Below are 22,406 nucleotides of genomic sequence, written 5' to 3' on the forward strand. Positions count from 1 at the left end.
AATGAGTATTATTTTGAATATTCATTCGAGGGCTTATGACTCCGTTTATTTTATTTATGAATATTATTTTGAATATTTATTTGAGGGCTTATGACTCTGTTTATTTTATTAGTGAATATTATTTTGAATATTCATTCGAGGACTTATGACTCCGATTATTTACTAATTATTATTCTTTATTTTATTAAAGAATAATGTGTCGATAATCAAACTCACTTTGATTATTCAAATAAAGATATTACTTTCGTATAAGTATATCTTTGGTTATTTAATATTCATTTCAAGTATAAGTTTTACAACTTCTACTTCAATTATTTTTATAAAGATTATTCTTTATGGGAATATTATTTAAATAATAATATTCGGATATTTTCTAATATATCGGGACTGATTTATTTCATTAAATCAGCATTACTCCAAACACTCTTTAAAGTGTTTTCGAGTCTTCAAAATGATTTTTAAAAGTTAGAGCGGATCCCAAAACTCATTTTTATATTTAAGATTCTTCCTTTTAAAGGGGATTTAAATATTCGCTCAAAACCTGAGGGATCCGGCTCTGTGGTGTATTTTATATTCGCAACGAGGTTGCTGCTTTGGTAAATGAATTGATTACTTACCCAACGTTCGGGAAGTAAGTCCATCTATTGAGTCGGCATAAGTAACATGGGCTCAGTGGGCGTCCATGAAAGTGTAAGTGGCTCAGTGGGAGTCCATCAAATGCGTAAGTGGCTGAGTGGCAGTCCAGCATAAGGTCCTATTGCGGCCAGGGTGATGACCAGTGGGGAATTCGTCCATCTACTAGTAGAAAAGGTTACTTATTGGTATCTTTGCCTGATCAGCAAGATATCAGGTTTATGCCAAGGTTTTCTCCTTTCCAAATTCATTGGATATTACAACTCTGTTTATAATTTTCATAACAGAGGTTTTCAAGGAGTGTATGAAATGTATATATATAAATAGGTGTATATATATCGGGACTTAATGAAGTATCTCGTAACTTCATTATTTATAATGATATTCAAAGATTGAATCTATTCAAATCTTGTCTTATAGTCTCATCTATGTGATGAACTTTTGAAACTAATTATAACTTGAACGATGGTAGTTCAAGTAGTATTCGGAAAAGATATGAGTATATTGGAGTAATTTGTAACTTCATCTTTTCAACTTATATATGGTTAATGATTATCTTATGCATGACAAAGATTTTCACAAAAACGTTGAGACAAGGTTAGATATATGAGATCACCTTGCAACGATATTTTTATACAGTTATAAACTGGAACTCTGTGTATATTATGCATGGAAGAGGACTTCCAAGATTTTGAAAAGTATATATATACATATATACTGAATATTTTGTGACTTGGTCGCGTTAAGATATCAAACTTGGTTCATTTCTTCTTGACCAAGACTTTCATGAGTACTATGAGAATGCTCATATATTGTTAATTATTATACATATTATTTCGGTGGGCTTGTTGCTCACCCTTGCTTTCTTCTTTCATCACACAACATCAGATAGACAAGATGAACAGGACCAAGCTCTCAATTCGCGAGTGGATAGGAAACGTTCCGCAGTTTCCTATAGGCGTTGATGTCGCTGTAGCTGAGGTAGGAACTACCAATAGACTAGGCTTTCAACTTTTGATGTACCAGACTTATATATCTTTATCAATTATAATAATGGCAAAGAAATGTAAATTTATTCAGAAACCCTTTTAAGGTGTATTCGCATATAATTTTGGAATAAAATGACTCGTGTTATTTTTGGATATTCATCTCTGAGACTATAACTTGTGGTGTGTGTGTTTATTGTGGGGTCACAGTACAGAGTAGTTGATTGTTTATTAAGATTGGGTGTTATTAAGGGAAATGGAACTCGTGACAACCCGAATCCCCGACCCTGGATTTGGGGGTGTTACAGAAATGGTATCAGAGCGAAGCGTTATAAACCTCAGAGATGATGTGACGTTAAGATAATAAGTTCACTAAGATAATAAGAACTCTTGCCAAGTTCATAGTCGGACTACCTAACGTAGTACTGACAGTTAAAACCCTTATGGGAACCCTTATAAATATCGTGATAGAAGTATAGTTCGTTATCGTATATGGTAGTAGGACTCCGAACCCTGAGGTTGAGGAGCAACAACGCGATGATGTTTTATTAGTTATTGGAGATCAGATTGTGGATCCGATAGAGCGTCCTAACACGGGACCGGATGATGTTCCTATTGAGGATGTAGCGGTTGAGGATGTTGTCCTAGAAGGGATTATCGCTAAGAAAGATCCTGTGAAGGATCCTGACAAGAATGAATAAAGGACCACTGAGGAATTGATGACCATGGTTAGGGCAACTACCAGAGGTAGGATTGGCCGGTCACTACTAGAGGTTCGTTCAAGTTTGTAAAGATAGTAGCCCCTTTAACGCGGCTTACTCATAAGACTAAGAAGTTCGAATGGATAGAGAAATGCGAGAACAACTTTTAAGAACTGAAGCAAAGATTGGTGACGGCCCCTATGATGGCATTGCCGGATGGAAAAGAAGATTTTGTGATCTGTAGTGACGCTTCACATAAGGAATTAAGGTGCTTCTTATACAGCACATCAAGGTAATCGTGTACGCATCAAGACAACTAAGGGAATATAAAATTCGATATCCCCACCCATGAGCTTGGGCTCGTGGCAATAGTTTTGCCCTAAAGATTTGAGGCACTACTTATATGGAGAGAAGTGCGAGATTTACACAAGCCATAAGTGCTCTAGTGCATTTTCACGTAGAAAGAGCTCAACATACGCCAGAGGAGGCAGTTAGAGCTAATCAAGAATATTGATTGGGAGATTCTTTATCATTCGGGGAAAGCCAATGTGGTGGCTGATGCCCTTAGTAAAAAGGAGAAACTCAAGATGATAATGTCTTTGGGAGAGTTTATGAGAGATTTTAAGAAAATGGAAATAGAAGTGAAGGTAACCGGAGCCGGTACCGAGAAGATGTTTGAGATTGCAATACAGTCCGAATTATCGGAAAAGAACATATTATGCCAGAAAAAGTGATGAATGAAGGCAGAGAGCCAACAATTAGATAAAAGATTAATACCGATAAAGATGATAAGGGAATAATGAGGTATTTCTACAGAATTTGGGTTCCAAATGTTTAAGAGCTTAAAGATGAAATCTTAGATGAAAGCTAGTTTGAGGAATAAGATTTAGAGCAAACCCTGAACGTGATAGTCAGGGAGGTCGCCATCAAGATAGAAGGAACCCATAACATAATGGAGTGGAAAATGAGGATTTTAACGTATAAGATAACCCCATGTATGGGAGAAGGATGAAACATTTCATACTAAGGAAACAGAAAGTCGAGTAAGGAAAGGAGACCCGAGACGGTACTCCTATACGGCAATTCATGGACCTGTCTAAAAAGAACTTAGACTATTATCCCCAACCACCACCTTGAGGAAACAATGTGGTAGGAAATTCTTTCATGACCTTTAAGTCGCTAAGCTCTCAGAGTTCCAAGGAACAGGTTGACCCAGTCGAGGCAAGAGCCTGGCTAAAGGAAATATAGGAATTATTTGAGATTCTAAATGATTGACGAATCACAAAAGACTGTTTTTGTCACTTACCCTCCTAAGAGAGAGGCCACCCGCTGGTGAAAGGCCAAGGAAGGCACGGAGCAAGAGACTATAATAAACTAGATTAAAGTTCAGTCAATTGTTTTCGGGAAAGTAATTCCCAAATGTTATGGAGAGAGTGTAAAAGCTTTAGAGCCAGAACAAAGGCGGACGAGTATGATGAAATATGAAGCTAAGTTGTAAAAGTTGTCAAGATTCGTTCTGATGACAAGAATCCCAGAACGATGTGATGTTTGAAGTCAATGATTAGTGGGTTCATGAAAAAATGATAAGAGAAAGGAAAATAAAAAGAAACTGAAGTGGAAAGGAATATAAAGGCAATAGAGTTTGAGGAATGATAAGGGAGTTGGGTATGAGGAAACCCTAAAGACTCGTAGCAATAGAAATAGAAAAGTATGTAATCGTCAGGATGAGGGTGATTCACCATGAGTTAAAGTTGATGATTGAAGGAATAAGAGATACATATATTTTATCCCTTGTAAGTTGGGAGGATTCAAGGAAACCTTGAGATAGTTCGAAGGATAAATAATGAGATGCGGATAGACTGAGGAGACAAGGAAGTAAGAAATTAGGAAAATTGGATGAAGGAAGTGACCTTCAAGAATGTGAAGTGTAAGACCGGTGGCTTGATACACAGAAAGGGAGACGCCAGGTATGAAAGATATCCCAACATTGAGATGACTGTTGAGATAAACAACAAAAGTAAATGAGGATTTATTAAGAAGAAGTTCACGTTGAACACGACCAATATCTTCCAGAACATCCCTGTTGTCATTACCAAATTAGGAAAGGAAAGCGGGTAACCATTGTTATCTTTTGAAGGCCATATGGGTTGACCTCAGTTTGAACAAAGATGCTATTGTGAAATTGGTATAGACTATCTGGGTGGGAATGATTGAATAAGATAATCTATCAAGGACATATGACTTGATTTATGCATGGAAGGATGCATGTACCTTTTTAAAGGTGGAATTAAGGATAGAACATCTGTAACTTAGAATGAATCCTAGGGGAATGCATAAAGGTTGGCATTTCACCCTTAATAGGGATAGTATGAGTTTGACAGTATAAATTGGAAAGGATTAAGGTAACAACAACCTTTAAGGATTAGTGGAGAAATTTTTCAGAAACTATATAGACAATAATTCTGGTATTAGTAAATGGTATCTTGATATGCCCTGTGCCTAGGGTGTACCTGATGAAGGATTTAAGGATAACCTTAGAGGTTTAACAAGGAGAAAGGTAATATTCAAAGTTCTCAAGAATAGAAATTTTGATAAAGGAAATATGACGTAATTATAATGATGCCAAGTGGGGCACGTGTTAAACCACGAGAAAGTATGGATCGAACCAGTAAAGGTCGAAATTGTTCAGGGCAATTAGGACCTAAGATAAAAGATGTTCTAAGTATGATTGAGAGTCAGTCATGACAGTGATTAACCTCTACAGACTGAGGCAATAACTTATGGAAAAATGGTGATATTTTTTTACTCATCAGATTTTAAGGAAAACATCTTCATATAAGCAGTGATTGAAATGAGGTAGAAAATTTATTTGGAGGTGGTTAAAATAACATTGACTGTAAGAAAATTTTACTATCAGGAAAAGCTAAAGAGGTGGCCGATACTTTAAAGGTAAGAGGATAATTATAGGCTCTTATGCCAAAGGAATACAGTGATGATGGTTAAAGCTGTGATGGTTGTATTATGGTTTGGAAGATTGACATTCCTTCTGATGACTGTGCAATACCCAACCGTAATAGTAGTTGGTAAAGGTTTAATTCGTGTAATCGCCATGAGCGGGCTATCTATCTCAGAAGGTACTATCTTGAGATAAGCCAGGACCATGTTTCAAAAAGGACTAGAAGAACCTTTGAGTTAAGTCTTCTATTTAAGGCATATGATTAAGAATGGTATTAACCTGCTATCGTTGCTTTGATTGAAACTCTTCTGCAATTTTATCTGCTTCATGTCATGAAAGTACGTCAGAATTTAGAGTGTTCTTCATGAATTATGAATGGTGATTATGTTAACTCCTTAGAAGAATTCTATACGACATGTATGGACTCCGTATGGTTAGATATTAAGATTTCATGGAAAGTGAACGATGACAGTAGGTCAGTGGTGGACCATAGTAATGCAGCAATGATTCTGCGAGTAATGAGCTGATTACAACCATGAGAGTTGTATTGGAATGGATGTTGAGATTTAGTACCACTAATCGGGTCGTGTTGACGTATAAGTTATCTTTGATAGAAAAACTAGGTCGATTATTTACCTATTGAATATTTATTCCTTCTTATCAATAGAGAGTCGTATTACTATACGAGGAAGGTTGCAGTGCAAACATAGAATTCTAGTAACGATGATGTCTAGAATGAGATCCCAGATTCGATTTTCGATATCGAGGGAGTTTCAAAGGTGATTGCGTATAAGCTCGAGGAAGAGCATGGGTCCATAGAATGATGGATGGAATAGCGAAAATATTTAGGCATGTGAAATACGATGCTATAATACTTGATGTTGATATAAATACCTATATGTTTTGTTCTCCTATGACAAACCTCTATAATTCAGAGGTAGATTCCAAGCCAGATATTTTATGGCAATAAAATTTTTTTTACGTATATACAATTCCCTTCAGTTCGTTCTTTTCTCTTCTTTTCATTTCATATAAGATGAGAAGAACAACCCTTCCAGAAGGGGAGGTATTGCCGAATGACTATCTATCTGTGTGATAGAATCCTAGTAGGATACCACATGTTGTTTAATTGCTTGTCAAGTACTAAAGGCTGGCCACCTTCTGTACTAACTATGCAATAGAACAAGTGTTCATGATCATAGTGATCTCTCAATAAATTCTTTTACTTCTATACGATGGATCAAGCTTTCGAAGATGGAGGCAGCTAGAGAGGAAGTGGTACCAAATATGGTGGTATTCCGATTCTAACGCGTTCGTGATACTAAGGTTGACGCGATTATTAAAAGGTTATAGAATGCTAACGAGCAAAGGTGTAACCAGTATAATATTAGGAATGGAAGATAGTAAGGCCTACGAACTGGAAAAGAATGGGTATTGAGAAGCAAAAGCTATAATGCTAGAAGCTATGATGAGAGTCGGTTCAATAGACTTGAAAGAATTTGGAATGATCACTTAACGCGGATGAGTTTTCTCACGATAATAGATCGTATGTCAGGTATCGAGATGTCGTCTTATGAGATCTTTGAGGGAAGACAATGTCGATCTCCCTTATGTTAGGATGAAATTGTAGAGCGCAAGATGCTCGGACCAGCAGTGGTCCAAAGGACCAAGAATATAATAGATCTAATCAGAGGACGGCTGGGAGTAGCCCAAGATGGGCATAAGAAGTATGCTGATTTGACAATGAAAGGACAAAGAGTATGAAGGAGGGAACCTTGTATTGTTAAAAGTATTCCCTTAAAAAGGAATTGATGAGGGTTGGAAAGAAAGGAAAGTTTAAGTCCACGAATTGTTGGACCCTTGGATATATTAAGACGTATTGGGAAGATAGCATATAAGCTAGCCCTACCCCTGAGCATGTAGCAAGTCATAGCGTGTTTCACGTGTCAATGTTAAGGAAGTGTAATTCGGATGCCAGATAAATAGGGGCATATGAGCGCATAGATATGCAACCAGACGTAACCTATATGGAGCAACCAGAAAGGGTTATAGACTGAAAAAGGGACAAGTGCTTAGGAGAAGGGTTATCAAACTATTCAGAGTTTGATGGAAGAACCACAATATGGGAAAATTTACTTGAGAGTTAGAAAGTGCAATGCTAAGAAAGTATCCCTATTCATTTTCTATCTGATTCCGGGACGGAATCCTTTTAAGGAGGGGAGACTGTAATAACCCCAAATTTTGGAATTTTTGAAACCCTTATGAATAGTTCTTTTTGCTGATTATGCTGAATAAGAAAACTTTTCATGCCACACTATGTAGGGGTTCTTTTATTGTTATTCTGAGATCGTATTAGTACTCTATATGATAAATAAGTGTATGAAAAGAACGTCAGAATCCAAATCCGAACACTTTGATTTTTCCCAAAAATCCACCAGATACCGAAAGAATTGAGTATAAGGTAACAGGATAAAAAGGATTTAAATTCAAGGATTATAAGAGAGGATCATAAAAGGAATATAATGTATTGAGAAAGGTTAAGGAAACCCAAGTAATAAGATCCCTGGTATGATCCCTCAAACGATAAACGAAAACGAAAGTTAAGCGAACCGTATAACAGATCAGCGGTCATTAGCCAAGTAATTAGAAGCTAATCAAAGAGGTTAGTGAGGATGATGTCATCAAACCAATAAGAGGAGGACAAGTGGGGGAGGATGACATAACAAGTGACATAAGCATGACAAAGAAAGGTGTGTTGTTGGTTGATTAAGAACCACACAAAAGTTACCATGGTAAAAAGTAATAAATCAAAACAAAAACACCAAAAACAACCAACCAACCATTCATTTCACCAAAAACACAACTTGACTTCTTTTTCTCCATTGAAGCTCTCGGCCTCTTTCTTAAGAAAAGGGAAGTCCAAGTTCCTCCACTTGCTAATTTACAAGTTAATTATCCTAGCTTCTCCTAGTTAAGTTACATACTTCCTAGGAATCTTAGCTTCAAAATCCTTTCCTAGCATTTCCTATAAATCATTCAAGAAGATGGTGAATAGTACTTTCTTGAAATTAATTTTTGTGTTCTTGATTTCTTTGAAAGATCAAGCTTGTAGGAGGTTAGATTAAGGCTTCCATGGGCATTCCAAGGATCTTTCATGGATTACAAGCTTCAAGGAAGGTATAACTCTTCATGATCTTAGTCTTAAGTTTTGTTGTTTAGATTTCCTAATGTTTAGATGATGGGTTAGTGTAATGGGTGTGTAATCATGTTTAGAGCTTGTTATGAGTAGTTTAGTTGATGAGAGGCATGATTATTGTGTGTTTAGAGATTAATTGGTTTTGTGATGTTTTTGGAGTTGGAAATCTTGTTTATTAGTTAATGAACTTAAGTAAACTCTTAGTTCATGATTGAGAAATAAGTATGAATTGGTAATATTGAGTTTTTGGGGCTGTTGTAAGTATGGAGTTTGGTTGTATGGTTGAATTGCGGTTGATTGGTGGTTGATTTGGAGTAGAATAAAAATTGGTAATCGCGTAAACATAGCCGTCGTAATGTCCGATTTACTTTAGACTGTTTTTGTTCATAACATCAGGACCCAAGAACTCACTGTTAGGTTTTGACAATTGCCATGATTAGATAGTTCATGTTACAAGCTTCGTTTTGATATGTGGTTCGTTTGAATCCGATGTACGGTTTAGGAGAAACGACCGTTTTAAGTAACGGCGTTTCGCGACCGAACTATTACCCCTCACCTTACTTTGAAACCTTGGTTAAGGACTTTAAATGACTAATTGGGGTATGAAACAATTATGTTAAGTGGATTAGGCAGTTGGTAAGGTACTCGCGAAAGAATCGCCTTAAAACTCTTAATGGTTAATTTATTAAAAATGGTGGAGCCGAGGGTACTCGAACGACTTAGGTGATTCGTTAAGCGTAGGAATGACCATAAGCAAACGTTAGGGTTCAATTGGTTAAAGTCTAGTTTCTTAAGCGACTGGGGTCTAATTCCAACTTATGTTGTTGTTCATAGGTTATCAGACCCACTTTAAGCTTAAGTCTATCCGGGAGCACTCAGGCAAGTTTTCTACCCGTTATACTGTTGTTATGATGTATATATGTATATGCATTATCTTGTGATAGATGCATGTTGGTTAATTAGCAAATTTTGCGATATATTGAAGTATGCTGATATGGTATATATATGCATGTCTGTTTCGTAATCTTGATATATATCTGTTGAATTAAATGCTTACTAGTTGCATAATACCTATGCTAGAGATAAGCAGTAGTTGCGTATACCCTGAGTATAAGGGACCCAAAGGTGAACATTTTCTAAACCGGAGTCGATGTTCCCGAGTATAACATATATATATATAGTTTCCAAAACTATAAATCGAACAAGATTTATTCGATAACTTTATATTATTTAATGAATATTAATTGAATATTAATTCGAGGGCTTATGACTCCGTTTATTTTATTTATGAATATTATTTTGAATATTCATTCGAGGGCTTATGACTCCGTTTATTTTATTAATGAATATTATTTTGAATATTCATTCGAGGGCTTATGATTTTGTTTATTTTATTAATGAATATTATTTTGAATATTCATTCGAGTGCTTATGACTCCGTTTATTTTATTTATGAATATTATTTTGAATATTTATTCGAGGGCTTATGACTCCGTTTATTTTATTAATGAATATTATTTTGAATATTCATTCTAGGACTTAAGACTCCGATTATTTACTAATTATTATTCTTTATTTTATTAAAGAATAATGTGTCGATAATCAAACTCACTTTGATTATTCAAATAAAGATATTACTTTCGTATAAGTATATCTTTGGTTATTTAATATTCATTTCAAGTATAAGTTTTACAACTTCTACTTCAATTATTTTTATAAAGATTATTCTTTATGGGAATATTATTTAAATAATAATATTCGGATATTTTCTAATATATCGGGACTGATTTATTTCATTAAATCAGCATTACTCCAAACACTCTTTAAAATGTTTTCGAGTCTTCAAAATGATTTTTAAAAGTTAGAGCGGATCCCAAAACTCATTTTTATATTTAAGATTCTTCCTTTTAAAGGGGATTTAAATATTCGCTCAAAACCTGAGGGATCCGGCTCTGTGGTGTATTTTATATTCGCAACGAGGTTGCTGCTTTGGTAAATGAATTGATTACTTACCCAACGTTCGGGAAGTAAGTCCATCTATTGAGTCGGCATAAGCAACATGAGCTCAGTGGGCGTCCATGAAAGTGTAAGTGGCTCAGTGGGAGTCCATCAAATGCGTAAGTGGCTGAGTGGCAGTCCAGCATAAGGTCCTATTGCGGCCAGGGTGATGACCAGTGGGGAATTCGTCCATCTACTAGTAGAAAAGGTTACTTATTGGTATCTTTGCCTGATCAGCAAGATATCAGGTTTATGCCAAGGTTTTCTCCTTTCCAAATTTATTGGATATTGCAACTCTGTTTATAATTTTTATAACAGCGGTTTTCAAGGAGTGTATGAAATGTATATATATATATATAGGCGTATATATATCGGGACTTAATGAAGTATCTCGTAACTTCATTATTTATAATGATATTCAAAGATTGAATCTATTCAAATCTTGTCTTGTAGTCTCATCTATGTGATGAACTTTTGAAACTAATTATAACTTGAATGGTGGTAGTTCAAGTAGTATTCGGAAAAGATATGAGTATATTGGAGTATCTTGTAACTTAATCTTTTCAACTTATATATGGTTAATGATTATCTTATGCATGACAAAGATTTTCACAAAAACGTTGAGACAAGGTTAGATATATGAGATCACCTTGCAACGATATTTTTATACAGTTATAAACTGGAACTCTGTGTATATTATGCATGGAAGAGGACTTCCAAGATTTTGAAAAGTATATATATATATATATACTGAATATTTTGTGACTTGGTCGCGTTAAGATATCAAACTTGGTTCATTTCTTCTTGACCAAGACTTTCATGAGTACTATGAGAATGTTCATATATTGTTAATTATTATACATATTATTTCGGTGGGCTTGTTGCTCACCCTTGCTTTCTTCTTTCATCACACAACATCAGATAGACAAGATGAACATGACCAAGCTCTCAATTCGCGAGCGGATAGGAAACATTCCGCAGTTTCCTATAGGCGTTGATGTCGCTGTAGCTGAGGTAGGAACTATCAATAGGCTAGGCTTTCAACTTTTGATGTACCAGACTTATGTATCTTTATCAATTGTAATAATGGCAAAGAAATGTAAATTTATTCAGAAACCCTTTTAAGGTGTATTGGCATATAATTTTGGAATAAAATGACTCGTGTTATTTTTGGATATTCATCTCTGAGACTATAACTTGTGGTGTATGTGTTTATTGTGGTGTCACAGTATAGAGTAGTTGATTGTTTATTAAGATTGGGTGTTATTAAGGGAAATGGAACTCGTGACAACCCGAATCCCTGACCCCGGATTTGGGGGTGTTACATCAATGTTGTCAAATTTGAGTCCTTCATGGTGTCCCTCATCTGTTAGTCCATCAATCTTTTTATCATCAAACACAACATGCACAGATTCCATAACAATGTTGGTTCTTAGATTGTAGACCCTATATGATTTCCCAGCAGAATAACCAACAAATATCCCTTCATCAGCCTTTGCATCAAACTTGCCTTTGTGATCAGGTTGGTTCCTTAGAATGTAGCATTTGCAACCAAAGACATGAAGGAAGTTTAAGGTTGGTTTTCTTCTCTTGAACAATTGATAGGGAGTCATGCCTTTTGCCTGATTAATTAGAGAAATATTCTGAGTGTAACATGCACAGTTAACAGCCTCAGCCCAAAAATATGTTGGGAGTTTTGACTCTTCAAGTATTATTCTTGTAGCTTCAATTAGTCACCTGTTCTTCCTTTCCACCACACCATTTTGTTGTGGAGTCCTTGGAGCTGAGAACTCATGCATGATCCCATTTTCTTCACAGAACAACCTCATGGTAGAATTCCTGAACTCAGTTCCATTATCACTCCTGATATTCCTTACTTTAAAATCTGGATGGTTGTTGATTTGCTTGATATGATTGATAATGATTTCACTAGTTTCATCCTTTGATCCAAGAAAATAGGTCCATGAAAACTTTGAGAAATCATCTACAATCACTAGGCAATATCTTTTCCTTGAAATTGACAATACATTGACTGGTCCAAAAAGATCCATGTGTAGCAGTTGTAATGGTTCATCAATTGCTGATTCAAGCTTCTTACTGAATGATGCTCTCTTTTGCTTTCCTTTCTGACAAGCATCACATAGGCCATTCCTTAAGAATTCCACTCGAGGCATTCCTCTAACTAAGTCCTTTTTGACTAGATCATTCATTGTCTTGAAATTCAAATGGGACAGCTTCTTGTGCCATAGCCAACTTTCATCTTGACTTGCTTTGCTGAAAAGACAAGTGATTGATTCTGCATCTGTAGAGTTGAAGTCAGCCAAGTACACACCTTTTCTAACTCCAGTTAGAACCACTTTGTTGTCCTTCTTACTGGTAACAACACAGGCTTCAGAATTGAAGGAAACAATATTCCTTCTGTCACATAGTTGACTGATGCTCAATAGATTGTGTTTGAGACCATCAACTAGTGCAACTTCATCAATGATGACATTTTCCTTTGAAATCAAGCCATATCCCATAGTGAACCCTTTGCTGTCATCTCCAAAGGTTATGCTAGGGCTAGCTCTCTCCTTGAACTCTGTGAGCAGGGTGAAATCTCCTGTCATGTGCCTTGAACAATCACTGTCCAAGTACCATAGATTCCTTCTTTTTCCCTGCACATAACAAAATCAAATCAAGTTGATTTTGGTACCCAAGTTTCCTTGGGTCTAGCCTTGTTAGTCTTTTTCCTAGACTTCACACTTCCTGCACCTTTTGACTTAGGTAACTTTGAGTTAACCTTGGTCTCAGATGTAGTTGGTTGAAGTGTAGGGTTAGTCACAGAATCATTTAGCACATTTGGTTGAATTTGATAAGGCATAGATTGTGCAAACATGTTATTCCACATAGGCATGTTGTATGGCATTTGAGGCATACTAAATGCAGCAAAATAAGGATTATTAACATATGGCATGTTTGTAAAATATGCATGAGGATTCTCTTGAGACAGAACAGGCATAGCATGCAGTGGTGACATAGACATGTTAGGCATGGAAGAGGATAAAGGCATGAGAGAATTTTTTACATATTTGCAGTTAGCAGATAGATGATTAACACTACTACAATGCACACAACTTATTCTAGGAGCATACTTATCAGGTGTGTAGTTGTTGTGTTTGTTAATCCCTACCTTCCCATTTCTATTGGATTTTCTTTTAGTTTCCTTTTTATCCTCAACCAACTTAAGCCTATTCTTCAATTTATCTAAAGTCATATGTCCTATATTCACCTTACTAGCATCTTTGGATGTGCTAGCTTCTTCTTTGACAAAGTTCTTGGAAGTTGAACCAAACTTCTTACTGTGATTTTTTAAATTATCCTTTTTAGAATCATTTGCCTGTTTCAATTGATCAGCCTTCAACGGATGCTCCTTTTCTCCCTTCAACGGATGACTTTCATCATCCGTTGATTTCACATCCGTTGACAGTCCATCAATCAATTCCATTTCCTTTTTGTTTTTCTTCCAGACATTCTCATAGAAAGATTCAATTTCTTGAACTTTGGCAATTTGAACACTAACATCCCTAGATGTTTTCCAGGCCTTGATTACCTCTTGCTCACGTTCTAGTTGTTTAGAAAGAATTTCTACTTTCTTAACAGACTCTTCTAGTTCACTCTCAACAGATAAGCATTTGATTTTAATCTTTTCAAGCTCAATTACCTTACCCTCTAACATAGCATTCCTATCACTTAAAAACAGATTATTCTCTTTAATTCTCATGTTCTCTTTAGTCAGTGATTTAAGGGAAAAACGTAAATGATATAATTCAGTAGACATATCATTTATAGCTTCATTGCATTCATCTTTAGAAAGCTGAGAGAGGTCAGTAGTGATTACCTGGTTGCTTGATGAACTAGTTTCATTCTCATCAGAATTAGTCATCAGGGCTAAGTTGACATATTCCATATCATCATCTTCATTGGCTCCATCAGCTGCCCAGTCATTTTCTTGAGTCAGAAAAGCCCTTTCCTTTTGTTTGAGCAATTCGAAATATTTCTTTTTGTAATCCACTTGCTCAAATTTCTTTTTTTCAGTAGTTGGCTTTCTGCACTCACTTGCAAAGTGTCCACTTGTGCCACAGTTATAACACTTGAACTTAGACTTGTTCACCATGTTCTTGTTTGGCTTAGTGGCTCTACTGTTTTTCTTGAATTTCATTTTTTCAAATCTTCTGGACAGAAAGGCCAGATGTTCATCAACATCATCAGAGTTACCTTGACTGGAATTATCTTCAACCTCAGCTGCTTGTTCCTTTCCCTTACTTGATTCTGATTTGCTTGTGCCAATTTTGAGACATGGCATTGTCTTTTCTTCATTTCTGGCTTCAATTCTCTCATTTTCAGCTATAAGTGCAACTGATCCACCTTTTTTCTTTCCCTTCTTCAACAACTCATCTTGCTCCATCTCAAGTTCATAGGTCTTCAAAATTCCATATAATCTTTCAAGTGTGAAGTCCTTATAATCTTAAGAATTCCTTAGTGAAACAGTCATAGGCTTCCATTCCTTTGGTAGAGACCTTAGAAATTTAAAGTTGGAATCCTTGACTTGGTACACTCTGCCATACAACTTCAATCCATTCAACAGTTTTTGAAATCTATTGAAAGTATCATTCAATGATTCTCCTTCTTCAAAATGAAAATATTCTTATTGTTGAATGAGAAGCTGCATTTTGTTTTCTCTAACTTGCTCAGTACCTTCACAGATAAGTGGTACAGTATCCCAAATTTCCTTAGCAGAGAGGCTGTTAATGACATTATCAAACATATCTTTGTCCAGGACATTGAACAGAATGTTCATGGCCTTTTTGTCCTTATGAACCTCTTCAATATCTTCAGGAGTCCATTCTGCTCTTGGCTTGGGATTAGACTGTCCAACAACAACTGTGGCAGTAGCAGCTGTGGCCACTTTATAAGGGATGTGAGGACCATTCTCAATGCAGTTTATGTACCTTTCATCTTGAGAGAGAAGATGTAGATGCATCTTCACTTTCCAGTGATGATAATTATCTCTTTCCAGGATTAGAATCTTCACTCCAATATCCTTCTTACTCATGATGTTAGTAGAATAGATCTTTAAACTCTTTGTATATTAAGAGCTTGCTCTGATACAAATTGTTATTCCCAAGGAACTAACAATGAGATTTACAAAAGGGGGGTTGAATGTAAATCTCAAAACTTTTTCAAGTTTTGAGCAGTTTCAAAAGCTAAGTGTATGATGAACAGATGTGTGTAAATTGCTTTAAGCAAGTGCAGACAGATGTATATTCAAAACACAAATGTAAAGAACACAGAGGCTTTAAAAACTTTTTTGGTGGATTTGTTGTTCCACCAGAGATGTGTATTTCAGAAAATCTGTGATACAAAGAATTGTTCACAGCTGCTTCCTAGTACAAACTAGTTGATTTTCTCTCTGAATTTTTCTAAACAGCTCTTGAAAATTTACACCTAATTACTAGCTGCAACTTGGTTTATATATCACCAAGTATTTCAAGTGAAGACAAAGATAAAATACAATTATAAAATAGTCCTTCACATGTTTCTTCTTCATTTCTCTATCCAGTGTAATCTAAGATAATATGTGAATCTTTGAATACTTCCTTATTTGCACCAGAATGGAAATGCTGCTTTTTCTTGATTCCTCCAAGAGGCTACCACATTCCAATTATCTTTGTCAACCCATGTGCCTCTGTCAGCTTATGAATTGTCACTATCAACTGCTATGGAACTGAGCATCCATTGAAGCTTTCATCCGTTGGTGGCTTTATTCGTTGATGCTCTTATCCGTTGATGCTTTAGCAGTTGAAGCTTTATCCGTTGATGCACTCATCCGTTGATGGATGTTATCCGTTGAAGCTTTAGAGACATCCGTTGAGGCTTTATTTCTTATCCGTTGAAGGTCTTTAATTTACCAGTTGATACTACTTCATTTATACAAAATTACAAGGCATGAAATATTTACAATTAGCCCTCCTATTTGCATATCCACTAGTAGTCAACATGACTTATAATTTCCTACAACTTCTAAGAATTATAACTCATTTACAAAGACTGAAATGTGCTAAATACTAAACTTATTTCTAAGTAAAGCTACTCCATCAACGGATAGCCAAAGTGGTCTTATCCGTTGAGGTTACAAACACTAGTTTTCTACTTAAGTGTTTTGTTTAGCTTATCATCAAACTAGTACACATATATTCCTAACAATAAATATTGTCACGTCAGCATCAAAACTTGATTATTATCAGGATTTAAGTCATCAGAATATGGCTCCTTAACTCGAAAAGTGAATGTTTATTCCTGTAATTCTTCACACAAATACTGATATGGTTTCATCAAAACTTAATCATCAGAACTTCCATCAGAACTTGTCCTCAAAATTTATGCAACTGACACTTAAACTGTTCATCTAAAATAAAATTTATCACCACAGTAATTTTCATCATTCATATGGAGTGTATGTATGTGCAATAAGCTAAATATCAGACAAAGTGTAAAGTCTGATTCACTTCAGTACATCTTAAAAGTAAGGCATAACTAAGAACTTTGCTCAAAATCTGTCATTATTCTGAAGTCTACTGTAGAATGAGTTCATGCATGAGTCCACCTCAACTGTTTTGTGCTCATTTTATGCATCTTTTGAAATTCCTTTTTACAGTGGCTTCTCAGTGTAAGTGAGTCACAACTGCTTATCAGAATTTATGCTATTATCAGAGTATTTCTCCAGTAATCAGAGAATGTGAAAAGTCACTAAGAAAATTTTATTTTTGCTTTTCTAATGCATATTACTTAATACTAGCAATGCACTTGGATCTTCCCTTCCACATTTTTACTCTAGATCTCAAAGGAGTACCTGATATTTATTTCTTTTCTTTTCTTTTTCTTTTGATAAGTGAGGTTTATCAGCACTTAGTACATCCATCAGATTTACTAACATCAGAACTTATCAGATAAGAAGCACTATTCTAGTTTTTGACTTAGTAATAAGATACACAAAGTAAACTTTAACTAAGCTCAATATCAGAATTTGCTTGTGTTCAAAGATTTCCACATAAACAATTACTTCAAACATGGGATTATTAGTATATTAAAGACTACTAGGTTAGTATCTAGCACAGTTATCCTCATTGGATTGAATAGTCACAGAAACATTCATATCACTATCAGAGTTTAGAAATTCACATCAGACAATAATCAGCACTTAGAAAATTTCAATTTAAGCACCAAATTCACAAAGATAGTAATATATGTAAATACTGATCATAAAGTCTGATGTATCAGAACATAAACTAAGCAGATTTAGAAAAAGAACCTGGAACCATTCCAAGTTCATTTACCAATCTTGTAAAAGTAGCTTCACACAGTGGTTTTGTGAAGATATCTGCTAGTTGTTGATCTGTTGGAACAAAATGCAGTTCCACTGTATCTTCATCCACATGTTCCCTTATGAAATGGTACCTAATGCTGATGTGCTTTGTTATTGAGTGTTGAACTGGATTACCTGTCATAGCAATAACACTATGATTATCACAGTAAATAGGGATTTTAAAAATATATTAACCCATAATCCAGTAACTGATTCTTCATTCAAAGAATCTGTGCACAATAGCTTCCTGCAGCAATGTATTCTGCTTCTGCAGTTGATGTGGAAATTGACTTCTGTTTCTTGTGAAACCAAGAAACCAATCTGCCTCCAAGAAATTGGCAGCTTCCACTTGTGCTTGTCCTGTCAATTTTGCATCCTGCAAAATCTGCATCTGAGTAACCTATTAGCTTAAAGTCTGATTCTCTAGGATACCACAATCCTAGATCAGCTGTACCCTTAAGGTACTTGAAAATTCTTTTTACAGCTGTTAAGTGAGGTCCTCTTGGATCTGCTTGAAATCTTGCACAAAGGCAGGTAGCATACATGATATCAGGTCTACTTGCAGTTAGATAGAGTAGTGAGCCAATCATATCTATGTAATCAGTAATATCTACTGATGTACCAGTATCCTTATCCAATTTTGTTGCAGTGGTCATAGGAGTGGATGCACTTGAACAATCTTGCATTCCAAATTTCTTCAACAAATTTTTGGTGTACTTAGATTGACAAATAAAAGTTCCTTCTTCATTCTGCTTGAATTGAAGGCCCAGAAAGTAGCTAAGTTCTCCCATCATACTCATTTGATATTTTGACTATATTAGCTTGGCAAACCGTTTACAAAGTCTGTCATTTGTAGAACCAAAAATGATATCATCAACATATATCTGCACCAAAAGTAAGTCATTTCCATGGTTGAGATATAACATTTTTTTGTCAATAGTCCCTCTGTTAAATCCACTTTCCAGAAGAAACTGAGCTAATGTCTCATACCATGCTCTTGGAGCTTGCTTAAGGCCATAAAGTGCTTTATCAAGTCTGTAGACATGATGAGGAAATTTTGAATCTACAAAACCTAGAGGTTGTTCAACATATACTTCTTCTTCTAATTCTCCATTAAGAAAAACACTTTTTACATCCATTTGAAAGACTGTAAACTTTTTGTGAGCAGTATAAGCCAAAAATATCCTTATGGCTTCCAATATAGCAACTGGTGCAAATGTTTCATCATAATTAATTCCCTCCTATTGAGAATATCCTTTTGCAACCAGCCTTGCTTTATTCCTTGTAATTATGCCATGACTATCAGTTTTGTTTCTGAACAGCCACTTTGTACCAACAACAGATCTGTTCTTTGGTCTTGGCACTAGGGTCCAGAGTTTATTTCTTTCAAATTCATTTAACTCTTCCTGCATTGCTTGCACCCAATCAGCATCTTGAAGAGCTTCTTCCACTTTCTTTGGTTCAGTCTGAGAAAGAAAAGAGTGATAGAGACATTCATTTGATGTTGCTGTTCTAGTTCTTATACCTACTTCAGGATCTCCAATAATCAAGTCAGGTATATGTGCTTTAGTCCACTTCCTTGCAGATGTAAGGTTATCTCTAGAACTGGATGCTCCCCCATAATCCATGTTGTCTTCATCAACATTTTCTGATGCTCCCCCTGAAATTATGCTCTCTGAGTTGGATCCTTCAGAATTTGAGTTTTCAGAATTATCAGTATTTGAGTTTCCAGAATTATCGGAACTTGGCCCATCAGAACTTGATGAATCAGAACTTGAAGAGCCTGTTCTAGATTCTGATGCTTCTTGAGATGTGGTTGTATCTTCAACATACTCCCCCTGCACAGGTGCATTTTCCTTTGGCATAGTCACCACAGTTTCAATAACATCAGAGTTTAATCCATCAGAGTTTGCAGTATCAGGATTTAGACTGTCAGGATTTACAGAATCAGAATTTAAAACTTCATTCTCAAATCTCAGCTGATCATGATCATTGAAATCTTCAAGTCCAGTAATCTTCTTATCATCAAAAGAGACATTGATAGATTCCATGACAACCCTTGTTCTTAAATTGTAGACTCTGAAGGCTTTTGTGGAAAGTGGATATCCAACAAAAATTCCTTCATCAGCTTTTAGATCAAATTTGGATAGCTGTTCAGGATGAGTCTTAAGAACAAAACACTTGCATCCAAATACATGAAAATACTTCAGATTTGGCATCTTTTTCTTTACCATCTCATATGGCATCTTTCCATGCTTGTTGATAAGTGTTCCATTCTGAGTAAAACAAGCAGTCTGCACGGCTTCAGCCCAAAAATAGGTTGGTAACTTTGCTTCATCAAGCATTGTTCGTGCAACTTCAATAAGAGTTCTATTCTTTCTTTCAACAACTCCATTTTGCTATGGAGTTCCAGGAGCAGAAAATTCCTGGTTAATTCCATGGTCTTTGCAGAACTCTTCCATAATCAAATTCTTAAACTCAGTGTCATTATCACTTCTTATGATTTTCACAGAGTCTTTGACCAATTTATCCAGTTGTTTGACATGATCAATTAAGATAGATGCAGTTTCACTTTTTGTGTGCAAGAAATACACCCATGTGTATCTGGTGAACTCATCCACTATGACCATAGCATATTTCTTCTTTGCAATAGACATGACATTCACTGGACCAAATAGATCAACATGTAGTAAGTGATAAGGCTCAAGAATTGAAGATTCAGTCTTGCTCTTGAATGAAGATTTTCTTTGTTTTGCCTTTTGACATGAATCACAAAGGCCATCAGGAGAAAATACTGATTTTGGCAGTCCTCTCACAAGATCTTTCTTGACTAGTTCATTTATATTGTTGAAATTTAAATGAGAGAGTTTCTTGTGCCAATTCCAGCTTTCTTCAATTAATGCTCTACTTAACAGACAGATTGTAGAACCATCAGTACTTGTTGAAAGCTTGGCTTCATAAATGTTACCATGCCTGTATCCTTTAAGAACAACTTTGTCTATAGATTTGATTACAACTTCACAGTGTTCTTTAAAGAAATCTACATGATAACCTCTGTCACAGATTTGACTGACACTCAGCAAATTGTGTTTAAGTCCTGAGACTAGAGCTACTTTTACAATGATGACATTCCCAAGATTGATATTACCATATCCCAGAGTTTTTCCCATGTTGCCATCTCCATAAGAAACACTTGGGCCAGCTTTCTCCACAAAGTCTGATAGCAGGGCTTTATTTCCAGTCATATGTCTTGAACATCCACTGTCCAGAACTAGGATGTTTTTCCTGTTGCCCTGCAATCACAAAGACCACTAATGATTAGTTTTAAGGACCCAGACTTGCTTGGATCCTTTGGCCTTATTAAGTTTGTTAACATTTGCAGCAGATTTAGCATCAGAATTTATGTTAACAGTTTTCTTATCAGAATTTGCAATATCAGACTTTGCTTCAGAACTTACACTAGAAAGAATAATGCTGACTTTCTTTAAAAAAGGTTTTATTTGATAATAATTATAGTACAAACTATGATATTCCTTACAAGTATAAATGAAATGCCATAAACTACCACAATGAAAACAAGGATTCTGTGGCCTATATCTAACAGACTGACTCTTAACTCCTGATTTTGAAGGTAAGGAGTTTATGTTCTTATTCTTCCTGCAAAAAGAAGCCAGATGGTTAGAATTACCACAGTTATAACATTTCTTTCTAGGAGCATTAGGAACAGGCTTATAATCATTGCTTTTATTCACACCTACCTTTTCATTCCTATTTTTCCTAGGTGGCTTTACCTTGTTTACATTCTTAACATCTTTCAGCTTATACTTAAGCTGCTTCTTTGTCATTAAGCCTATGTTAACTTCAGTTGGCTTATCCTGTTTTGGTTTGTCAGAAGTCAATTTCTCTTTAACTTCTGATTTATCAATATCAGACTTTACAGCTACAAACTTAATAGGATTTAACTTTGGCTTTTGTTTAACAACTATAGGCTCAATTTCTACAGTTCCTTTATCATTCTTATCATCTCCATAACCTAAGCCCTCTTTCCAGTTTCCACTACTTAAAAAATTTTGAGTTGTTCTGCCAGAGTTAGTCCAAGTCCTGATAATTTTTCTTTCCTTTTCTAACTCAGTTTTTAGAGATTCATTCATTTTAAGCACTTCCTCTCTAACATAGAAAACATCATCTCTATCTTTCTAAGTTTGATGGAACATAACTAACTCTTTTTCTAAATAATCATTCCTCTTTTTATAAGCAAGATTTTCAGAAGTTAATATTTCACATGTTAAAGTTTGATCTCTATAACTAATGAACATGGTTTTAAGATATCTTCTCAACTCAGTAATATCATCAGTATGAAAAGCATAAGTTTTTTGAGGTACCTTTAACTCAGCAGCTTCAGAATTGCTATCAACATTTGCCATCAAGGCATAGTTCACCTCACTTTCAGAATCTGAAGTGTCTGTCCAGCTTTTCTTCTTTGTGACAAGTGCCTTGCCTTTATCACTCTTCACTTTCTTGCAATCAGGAG

The sequence above is a fragment of the Apium graveolens genome, chromosome 11 (assembly GCF_009905375.1).
Source record: "Apium graveolens cultivar Ventura chromosome 11, ASM990537v1, whole genome shotgun sequence".
Classification (NCBI taxonomy): domain Eukaryota; kingdom Viridiplantae; phylum Streptophyta; class Magnoliopsida; order Apiales; family Apiaceae; genus Apium; species Apium graveolens.